Below are 11036 nucleotides of genomic sequence, written 5' to 3'. Positions count from 1 at the left end.
GGAATACTCTCCACTTGCCTGGATGAGTGCAGCTCCAACAACACAAGAAGCTCGACACCATCCAGGACAAAGCAGCCCGCTTGATTGGCACCCCATCCACCATCCTAAACAGTCACTCCCTTCACCACCCCCGCACAGTGGCTTCAGTGTGTACCATCCACAGGATGCACTGCAGCAACTCACCAAGGCTTCTTCAACATCACCTCTCAAACCCGCGACCTCTACCAACTAGAAGGACAAGGACAGCAGGCACATGGGAACAACACCACCTGCACGTTGCCCTCCAAGTCACAGACCATCCCAACTTGGAAATATATCGCCGTTCCTTCATCGTTGCTGGGTCAAAATCCTGGAACTCCCTTCCTAACAGCACTGTGGGAGAACCTTCACCACACGGACTGCAGCAGTTCAAGAAGGCGGCTCACTACCAACTTCTCAAGGGCAATTAGGGATGGTCAATAAATGCTGGCCTTGCCAGCGACACTCACATCCCGTGAATGAATAATAATTAAAAAATACATCAGCTTTGACTCAAATGGCTAAGCCATTACATTACAAAAATAGACAGAAGGTCATGTTTTCACCACAGTGAAATAATAGCACACTGGTACAGAGAACAGCTATTATAACAAAACGAAAGACAAAATCTTCATTGATTTATTACTTTATTTAAAAAAAACACAAATTCAGTGACTTACTACAAGGTTAACAAGAAGCAGTCGTGTGACTTGTATGTATGTAGAATGAAACTGTGCTTGATATTTAGGTTATTTATTGAAGAAGTAAAATGAATGTATTTAATCGTAGTAAAAATGTCACTGCAACTCTCTAAGATAGCTAAAATGATTTGTTGATGCAGAAAAATAGAGATAGAAGGAAATGTGCCAAAGTAATGAAAGGAAATTGCTAAAGCATATTGTTGGACTCCGGTAGTGAGAATTCATTCCGATTTTTCTTTGGGAGGGGGTTTGGAGAAAGTGAGAATTTTAAAACGAAATCTATTGATAAATCCAGAGGACAGGGAGTAATGAAAAGGCAATGACAGCATGCCAAACAGTGCTTTGAGGAGATACTGTAATATTAACTCATGAATCTGTAGCGTTAAACATAGCTTAGATTTACCATCACTTAAAACATAGTAATCAGTGCATCCACTGGTCTACACATGCTGATAGACTTCTTTCTTTCGGTTTCTTCAGGTTTATTGTGGATCACTATTTATTACTTACATCCTACCCTTGGCTGGATGAACTTTGGGATAACCCCTGTGGGATTATACATGTGGTGAGAACTGCTCCAACAAAATAATCCCACAATCTATCTACAATTAGGCAAAACTGGACATTCAGAGTATGACCGTTTGGAAAAGCAAAAACAAAGCTCAGGACTATGAACCCTTCGAGTGCCAAATTACTCCTGTTCGGTTTTCAAAGCTCTTCTACACAATCTGTACAATGTATTGAATTTCCAAACTATCTACTGTGGATAAAAACAAAAATACAACATAACAATTGCAGCTATGTGAGGAAATGTACTTTCAACTCCTACACTGGTGAATCAGTCAAACATGCTGAACTACATAAATTTTGAATTGAATTAATATCAGAAAGCCTTCACAATTTTAAACAAAAATGTGTTGTTTGGTTTTATCGTCGAATATTACAGATGCCTGGAAGAGAATAATTTTCTTCCTCCTCTCTGGGAGATGGAGACATATGGAATTGAACCTTGAGGCACAATTCATGGTTAGATAAGTACATGAGGGAGAAAGGAATAGAAGGAGATGTCGTTAGGATGTCATGAAGTAAATAGGGTGGGAGGAGACCAGTGTGGATCATAAACACCGGCATAGACCGGTTGGGCCAAATGGCCTGTTTCTGTACTGTAAATTCTATGTAATAAAGCACTTGAGCCTTGCTCTCATTGATGACATCATCCAAATCCCTCAGTTGGAATAATGGCTTGTAATTTACTTCCTTACCCTCCAAGGGCCATCTGGAAAAATATTAGATTTAACAAAACAGATGCAAATGATGAGATGTTAAGATATTGACTAATGACACCGATGCACAATTTCATTGATCAGCTGAGAAGGTCAAATGGAGATATGTCGAACGAGCACATTATGGGGACTTTTTATTCATTCATGGGATGTGGGCATCATTGGCGATGCCGGCATTTATTGACCATCCCTAATTGCCCTTGAGAAGGTGGTGGTGAGCCGCCTTCTTGAACCGCTGCAGTCCGTGTGGTGAAGGTTCTCCCACAGTGCTGTTAGGAAGGGAGTTCCAGGATTTTGACCCAGCGACGATGAAGGAATGGCGATATATTTCCAAGTCGGGATGGTCTGTGACTTGCAGGGGAATGCGCAGGTGGTGTTGTTCCTATGTGCCTGCTGCTCTTGTCCTTCTCGTTGGTAGAGGTTGCGGGTTTGGGAGGTTCTGTCGAAGAAGCCTTGGCGAGTTGCTGCAGTGCATCCTGTAGATGGTGCACACTGCAGCCACGGTGTGCCGGTGGTGAAGGGAGTGAATGTTTAGGGTGGTGGATGGGGTACTAATCAAGTGGGTTGCTTTGTCCTGGATGGCGTTGAGCTTCTTGAGTGTTGTTGAAGCGGCACTCATCCAGGCAAGTGGAGAGTATTCCATCACACTCCTGACTTGTGCCTTGACGATGGTGGAAAGGCTTTGGAGAGACAGGAGGTGAGTCACTCGCCGCAGAATACCCAGCCTCTGACCTGCTCTTGTAGCCACAGTATTTATGTGGTTGGTCCTGTTAAGTTTCTGGTCAATGGTGACCCCCAGGATGTTGATGGTGGGGGATTTAGCGATGGCAATACCATTGAATGTCAAGGGGAGGTGGTTAGACTCTCTCTTGTTGGAGATGGTCATTGCCTGGCACTTGTCTGGCATGAATGTTACTTGCCACTTAGCAGCCTAAGCCTGGATGTTGTCCAGGTCTTGCTGCATGCAGTCTCGGACTGCTTCATTCTCTGAGGGGTTGCAAATGGAACTGAACATTGTGCAATCATCAGCGAATATCCCCATTTCTGACCTTATGATGGAGGGAAGGTCATTGATGAAGCAGCTGAAGATGGTTGGGCCTTGGACACTGCCCTGAGGAACTCCTGGGGCTGAGATGATTGGTTGGCCTCCAACAAACACTACCATCTTCCTTTGTGCTAGGTATGACTCCAGCCACTGGGGAGTTTTCCCCCTGATTCCCATTTTAATTTTACTAGGGCTCCTTGGTGCCACACTCGGTCAAATGCTGCCTTGGTGTCAAGGGCAGTCACTCTCACCTCACCTCTGGAATTCAGCTCTTTTGTCCAGGTTTGTAATGAGGTCTGGAGCTGAGCGGCCCTGGGCATCGGTGAGCAGGTTATTGGTAAGTAAGTGCCGCTTGATAGCACTGTCGACGAAACTTTCCACTACTTTGCTGATGATTGAGAGTACATTGATGGGGCAGTAATTGGCCGAATTCGATTTGTCCTGCTTTTTGTGGACAAAACATGCCTAGACAATTTTCCACATTGTCGGGTAGATGCCAGTGTTGTAGCTGTACTGGAACAGCTTGGCTGGAGGCGCAGCTAGTTCTGGAGCACAAGTCTTCAGCACTACAGCCGGGATCTTGTGGGGGCCCATAGCCTTTGTTGTATCCAGTGCACTCAGCCGTTTCCTTGATATCATGTGGAGTGAATCGAATTGGCTGAAGACTGGCTTCTGTGATGATGGGGATATCGGGAGGAGGCCGAGATGGATCATCCACTCGGCACTTCCGGCTGAAGATGGTAGCAAACGCTTCAGCCTTGTCTTTTGCGCTCACGTGCTGGACTCCACCATCGTTGAGGATGGGGATGTTTGCAGAGCCTCCTCCTCCCGTTAGTTGTTTAATTGTCCACCACCATTCACGACTGGATGTGGCAGGACTGCAGAGCTTTGATCTGATCCATTGGTTGTGGAATCGCTTAGCCTTAGCTATAGTATGCTGCTTCCGCTGTTTAGCTTGCATGTAATCCTGAGTTGCAGCTTCACCAGGTTGGCAACTCATTTTTAGGTACACCTGGTGCTGCTCTTGGCACGCTCTTCTGCACTCCTCATTGAACCAGGGTTGATCCCTTGGCTTGTTGGTAATGGTAGAGTGAGGAAGATGCCAGGCCATGAGGTTACAGATTGTGGTGGAATACAATTCTGCTGCTGCTGATGGCCCACAGCGCCTCATGGATGCCCAGTTTTGAGCTGCTAGATCTGTTCTGAATCTATCCCATTTAGCATGGTGGTAGTGCTATACAACAGATTGGACGGTGTCCCCAGTGTGAAGACGGGACTTCGTCTCCACAAGGACTGTGCGGTGGTCACTCCTACCAATACTGTCATGGACAGATGCATCTGCGACAGGTAGATTGGTGAGGACGAGGTCAAGTAGGTTTTTCTCTCGTGTTGGTTCGCTCACCACCTGCCGCAGGCCCAGTCTGGCAGGTATGTCCTTCAGGACTCGGCCAGCTCGGTCAGTAGTGGTGCTACCGAGCCACTCTTGGTGATGGACATTGAAGTCCCCCACCCAAAGTACATTCTGTGCCCTTGCTACCCTCAGTGCTTCCTCCAAGTGGTGTTCAACATGGAGGAGGACTGATTCATCAGCTGAGGGAGAGCAGTAGGTTTCCTTCCTTAAAGGACATTAGTGAACCAGATGGGTTTTTATGACCATCCAATAGCTTCATGGCCACCATTACTGAAACTAGTTTTTTTAATTCCAGATTTTTATTTAATTAATTAAATTTAAATTTCCCAGCTACCGTAGCAGGATTTGAATTCATGACTCCAGATTACTAGTCCAGTAACATAACCATTATGCTACCATACCCATGTTATGGGGACTTAACTGCTCTCAGCTGGTGCAGCAGTTGAGTGCAACAATTGTCTTCAGCATCCCTGGTGGTGAGAGAGAAAGAACAATCAATCAAGAATTCTCCTCTTATTTATTATACGGTGACATTTGCTGGAAAGTCTCAGTGCATAGACATTGCTTTGTTGGTTTATACTTTCTCGTTCTTGCCTGGGTCTTCTCCTCATTGGCTCTGTCCCAAGGACTTAGGTAGCATTACCTCATTACTCCTTTCCTAATAAGGACTTGTGTCTTATCACATTTCCTTTGTCTTTCACAAAACTTGGTTAATTCAAACCGGTTCCAGGCAGCTGAGGCCAGTAACTGAACCCAGGTTACTTTAGTTCAAGATTGCACTTGGATGTGATGCTCTCCGTGGTTTCTCGCCAGCTGACGCCACAGTCTAGCCGCTCACATGAATAATGGCCAGTACCTTATCCAAATATAAGCCAACAGAGAGGGGGATAAAAACTGAAAGATAAAGAGAAGTTTGCAAGACCAACAATTTCCCCCCACACATTATCAATTGTAATTGTTTTTTACCTTTGTTTTTAAAGCAAATAGATGAAGATGAAAGCGAGAATCAGCCCAGAGCCACACATACAACTGAAATATGGGACAAAGGGAATACATCTGGAAAATCAATTCGGCAACTACATCTGCCATGCTGCTGTGGCACAGGATTATGCTGTAGAATTGAACCCGATTCCATTAGATACTGTGCAGATATCCCTGGAAGAGTATAAAAGGTCATCATTCGCCACTGCATTCCAGAAATAAGATGCAAATAAATTTGAGGCATGAGGAATGGATCCCATTAACCTTGTTAATGACCTGCTCATATGAGGCTATGTATAATGATGTTGAAGTGCACTTACTTAAAAGAGAGAGAAGGGGTCCCGCCAGTGCCTCACCCTAGCTAAATATTAGTAGCAGCAGACAGGATATGATCAATCTTTTACTGATTCTAAAGGATTGATATTTCTTAGCAGCACTGAAGATGGGTGATCGAGTATTGGAAAGTCTATAATTGCAAAATATCCTCCAGTCACTCCTCCCTTCGTCATGGATAAAGAAAAAAAGACTTGCATTTATATAGCGCCTTTCATGACCCCAAGATGTCCCAAAGTGCTATACAACCAATTAAATACTTGTGAAGTGTTGTCACTGTTGTAATGTAGGAAACACAGCAGCCAATTTGCACACAGCAAGCTCCCACAAACAGCAATGAGATAATGACCAGGTAATCTGTTTTAGTGATGTTGGTTGAGAGATAAATATTGGCCAGGACACCAGAGAGAATTCCCCTGCTCTTCTTCGAATAGTGCCATGGGATTTTTTATGTTCACCTAAGAGGGCAGACAGGACCTCAGTTTAATGTGTTATCCAAAGGACAACACCTCCAACAATGCAGCACTCCCTCAGTACTGCACCGGAATGTCAGCCTAGATTAGTGTGCTCAAATCTCTGGAAGGGATTTGAACCCATGACCTTGTAACTCAGAGGCGACAGTGCTATCACTGAGTCATGGCTGACACCTAGAATTAGATCAGAATGAGAGACAGGGTGCTCTACTCTCACTGCATCTTCAGCAAGCATTAGGGCACATGGAGCTTAATTTCAATTGGACTCTATTGGGTCCTACACAAGATTTAGAAACGACCTCGATTAGTGTTTGCCTCTCTGTCTGAAAAACACATTCCTATCCACATGCTTATCTCGTCGTCTGCAGAGATTTGGACATCAAGGGCTCTCTTGCATACAAGCCTCAAATGTAATGCTGGAAAGTATTCATACAGCATTGAATCAATCTCTATTTGTACACCCATTCTATTTGTCAAAATGTCTCCCAACAAAAACAAGCAGTATATGTTCATTCTGCTGTGGATTCCCACTCCTGTGGCTCACATTTTAAGATGGGCTGGATGTAGTAGGTTAGTACATTAACCCTTTCCTCCTGGAGGAATCTTTTAGTTTGGTCACCTTGCCTTTTATCCCTTCACAATTCTGTTGGTATGTCAAAAATATTGAACAGATTTTCGTTCTGTGGTCTCCCATAAAATGGAGTTGTTAGTTTGAGGTTCTTCCCTTTAAGTTGCTTGAAACTCATTGGTGAGCTCCATTACCTGACTGATGATTTACCACAGAAGCACTATCCTTATTCCATGCCCTCTGCAAAAACTGGTGATTTATTCATTCCTGCAGAGGAGTTTTGCAAATTGCCCACCTGAAGGCATGCAATGCCTTTTGTTTTTTATGTTTACCCATTTAATCCACCCATTATAACAATGCTTGTCTTCAACTCAATTTTGAAGTCTGTATCTTAAAGGAGCTTACTCAAGGAGCTTACTGTTATTATGAGGTTGCGTGCTGCATGCAATGCCGATTCAAAGACCCAATAAATATCCTTACTCTGCGGTGGTGATGACACTGATGAGGACATGCAGTCAGGTTTAGCCATTCCTGCTGTTTTCATTTATCATTTTGGAGGTCATGTCTGTTTGTATTTTCTGCCAGGACCTAAGGGAGCCTTTTACCCAAAACATTATGCTGAATTTTTATTTTCTCTTTATAGATGCTGTCTGGCTTGATGTGAATTTCCAGGATTTTCTGGCTTTCTTCCTGAGAGATGCTATTTACGTGGGTCAGGGAAAAGTGCAGGGATGAGCTGCACAGTTGGACAACGGCCATTGTTTAGAATCAGTCCATTTGTCTCACGACCTTGTAAAAACTTTCTTGAATGCACTGTGTTCTTAGAATCATAGAATCATACAGCACAGAAGGAGGCCATTCAGCCCATCATGCCTGTGCTAGCTCTCTGAAAGAACTATCCAATCAGTCCAATTCCCCTGCTCTTACCCTATAGCCCCACAAATTTTCTTTCTGTCCCTCTTTCTCTCTCTCTCTCTCCCTTACTCCCCACCCATCCGGTTGTCTAATCTCTGCTCCAACCAAATAATCTGAGCGTCAATTGTGGGCCTCAGTAGTTTTATAAAAGTTAACAAATCAAAAAGCAGCTGCCATACTCCACTCAAACACATGCAACACATTCTTGAAGCTCTGGGAGGCAGCTTTAAATGTTATTCCATTATTTAGCTCTTTCTCTCGCCAATGCTACTGTTTGCCCACATTAACAGCTGTAATATTGTACCCATGTGAAACTTAGAAGACATTTTGGGGGTGGGATAAAATTGGACAACATTCAAACAGGAAAAGATGCAAATTAAATGTTTATCATTAAGAATGTTGTCCCAAAGCCCTGGACCTACTTAGGCCAAAGGGAAATAAAAGCAAGTATAAAAAAAGAGAAAGGAGAATTAAAATGATTAAAAACTGATTCCTGGATTTAGGGAGGAAAGAAAAGTACAGTGGATAAATTCAGTTACTAGAAATAGGATAAAGAGAAACCCAAATGCAAAATCAAGTCTCATGGGAAGAACGAAAGAATTCTTGGGGCTTGCTCCTTGTAAGCAAACCATTAAGGAATTAATAGATCCTCTTGAGGATCTGGATGGAAATCAGTGTCTGAAAGGAAAAGTGTGCCCAAACTTTTTATAGGGTTGCTCTCAAAAAGTCACAATGGAAGATTGCAGTAATATCATCAAACAATGAGTCTTTTTCTTAAAATCCATTGCAAAGCTACTTTTTATGTGTTGTTTGTGTTGTCGCTTAAAGATAATTTCACAGAAATATTAAGGCATCTCATGATACATATAATTGGAAAATTCATTACCAAGGCTTGTCACCTCATTAACTGTATGTTGACCTTATTATGTCAATTGCAATAAAACATATCCACTCTGGACAGTTGCATTAGCAAAGCTATCAATCTTTCTTTTGAATGATGCTGAATGGTATATGCCTCTTTGCTAGTGATTTAGTTGAAGCGCTATATTCTCTGGTGTATTCTAGAATCATAGAACGATGCAGCACGGAAGGAAGCCATTTGGCCATCGTGCATGTGCCAGCTCTTTGAAAGAGCTATCCAATTAGTCCCATTCCCCTGCTCTTTCCCCATAGCTCTGCAAATTCTTCCCCTTCAAGTATTTATCCAATTCCCTTTTGAAAGTTATTATTGAATCTGCTTCCACCACCCTTTCAGGCAGTGCATTCCAAATCATAACAACTGTGTATTTATGGCCCTTATAATGCATATACCATGCTTATAGGGGATTCACAATGAGTTTTGTGGATTCATAAGTGATGTGATGTCATATTTCAATAACAACTATAAATAAATATGACATCAACCCCATCTCTCATGTGTTTCGAGATCAGGCTACATGTTGCATGAATGTTGTATCACATTGGGACCTGTGTGCTATCCTCTCAAAACCTACATTCTGTTATTACCTTGCTCCCAAGATAAAGGATTTCAGCCAGACATGATTCTAATTCCTTAAGTATTCTTGGGAGCTTTCCATCTGAGTTGCATACTTTCTCAAGGTTCGTTGCTCAATTTTCTTAGTCAAAGTCCCTCTGCTATTATTTCTATAAAATTCTCTGAATGCTTTGGGAGCATTGTTATTAGTTTACTGGTACCACTGCAATCTTCTGGTATCATCAGCCGAGATTGGAGACACAACCCTAGTATAATATAGCTGATCTGATTCTGAGAAAGGCTAGCATGTACAAATCCCGCTGTCAAATCAATCAACTTGATGCCAATAGTGAATAAGTTACTGGAGACCAGGGAATGAGCATGGGAAAAAAATTGGAACTTTAAATTCACTTGGATATGAATCATCTCGATTCTGGTGACGTCCTTGTAAATCTTTTTTGCACTTTCTCCAGTGTTTGAATATATTTTTCTTAATATGGAGACCAGACTGCATATAGTATTCCAAGTGCGGTCTAACCAAGGTTCTATATAAATGTAATATTACCTCCCTGCTTTTGTATTCTATTCCTCTAGAAATTAACCCCAGTACTTTGTTTGCAATATTTGTGGCCATATCAAATTGTGTTGCTACTTTTAATATGTATCTGTAGTCCCAGAATGTTTTGCTCCTCTACCCCATTTACTTTCTTATCTTCCAAGGAATAAGTGGCCTCATATTCTCCTACCAAGATGAAACACCCCACACTTCGCTGCATTGAATTTAATTTGTCATTTATCCGCCCACTCTGTGACCCAAGCCTGTTCATGTCTTCTTCTATTTTAGTGCAGCCCTCCACATTCTTTGTTATACCCCTCAATTTATTATCATTTGAAAACTTCTCTAATGCAGCAATGGAGGTCTTGCAGGAACAGGGAAGAGGAACTCACAAGTGGGAGAAGAGTCTCCGGGCAGTGTCTGCCTCAGGCCTGAAGGGAGATATCAGAACATATATACACTGCAGAAAAAGGTTCAACAACCTTACCTGGTTAGCCAAAGTGTGAATCACTTCTTGCTCTGTCTCATTCTGTGCATCAGACCTTGCCACAGGACTCCCCTCCCCCACTCCACGTTCTGCTCCTCCAACCTGCACTGCTCCAAGCCTCCTTCTGATTACAGTCATACTCTCAGCAGCTGCTGCTGCCCTCACAGGCAGCATTCTGCTTTCACCTGGTAGCAATTGGAAGGCTTTCCTCTCTTCTTCCAACTGCTAGTGCACATCACACTGCAGCCACTTCTTGCACATTACCACCTCCCCATCCTGCTCACTACTTGCTGTTACTCCCTCTCAGCACTCACTCCACATCCAGCTGCCACACACATCTGCACAATCCTTTACAGCAGCTAAACACAAACACAAACACGCCCCCTTCCCCACCCCTGCATCTTTTTTTTACAGGACACGATGTCGCACAACACAAGGGAGATGAATGTGTTAGCCTTATAAAAAAAAGCATGTTGGTAACATGTTTTATGCACAAGTGCAAGGCAGACTGGCTGATGGGTGCACGTTACCTGCTGCAGCCTGGAAGCCATAGTCAGCTTCACGACCAGAGGCAAGGCACATCACTTATCATTGACTCGAGATCTTGCTGCCGCAGATGCCACAGGGCAATCACAGCCTCTTGGTGAGTGCCCCTTTAAATAGGAATCCAAGTGGCCTCTCTACCACCTGTACGGCCCAATTTACTGGGCAGGTCCAGCACTCAGTGGCAGTCCTGCTATTTGCCATTAAAATCTCATCGGGGTTCCATCGATGTCATAGGACCTCGCTTT

The sequence above is a fragment of the Heptranchias perlo genome, chromosome 9 (assembly GCF_035084215.1).
Source record: "Heptranchias perlo isolate sHepPer1 chromosome 9, sHepPer1.hap1, whole genome shotgun sequence".
Taxonomy (NCBI): Eukaryota; Metazoa; Chordata; class Chondrichthyes; order Hexanchiformes; family Hexanchidae; genus Heptranchias; species Heptranchias perlo.
The sequence above is the reverse complement of the archived record's forward strand: the minus strand, read 5'-3'. Positions refer to the sequence as shown.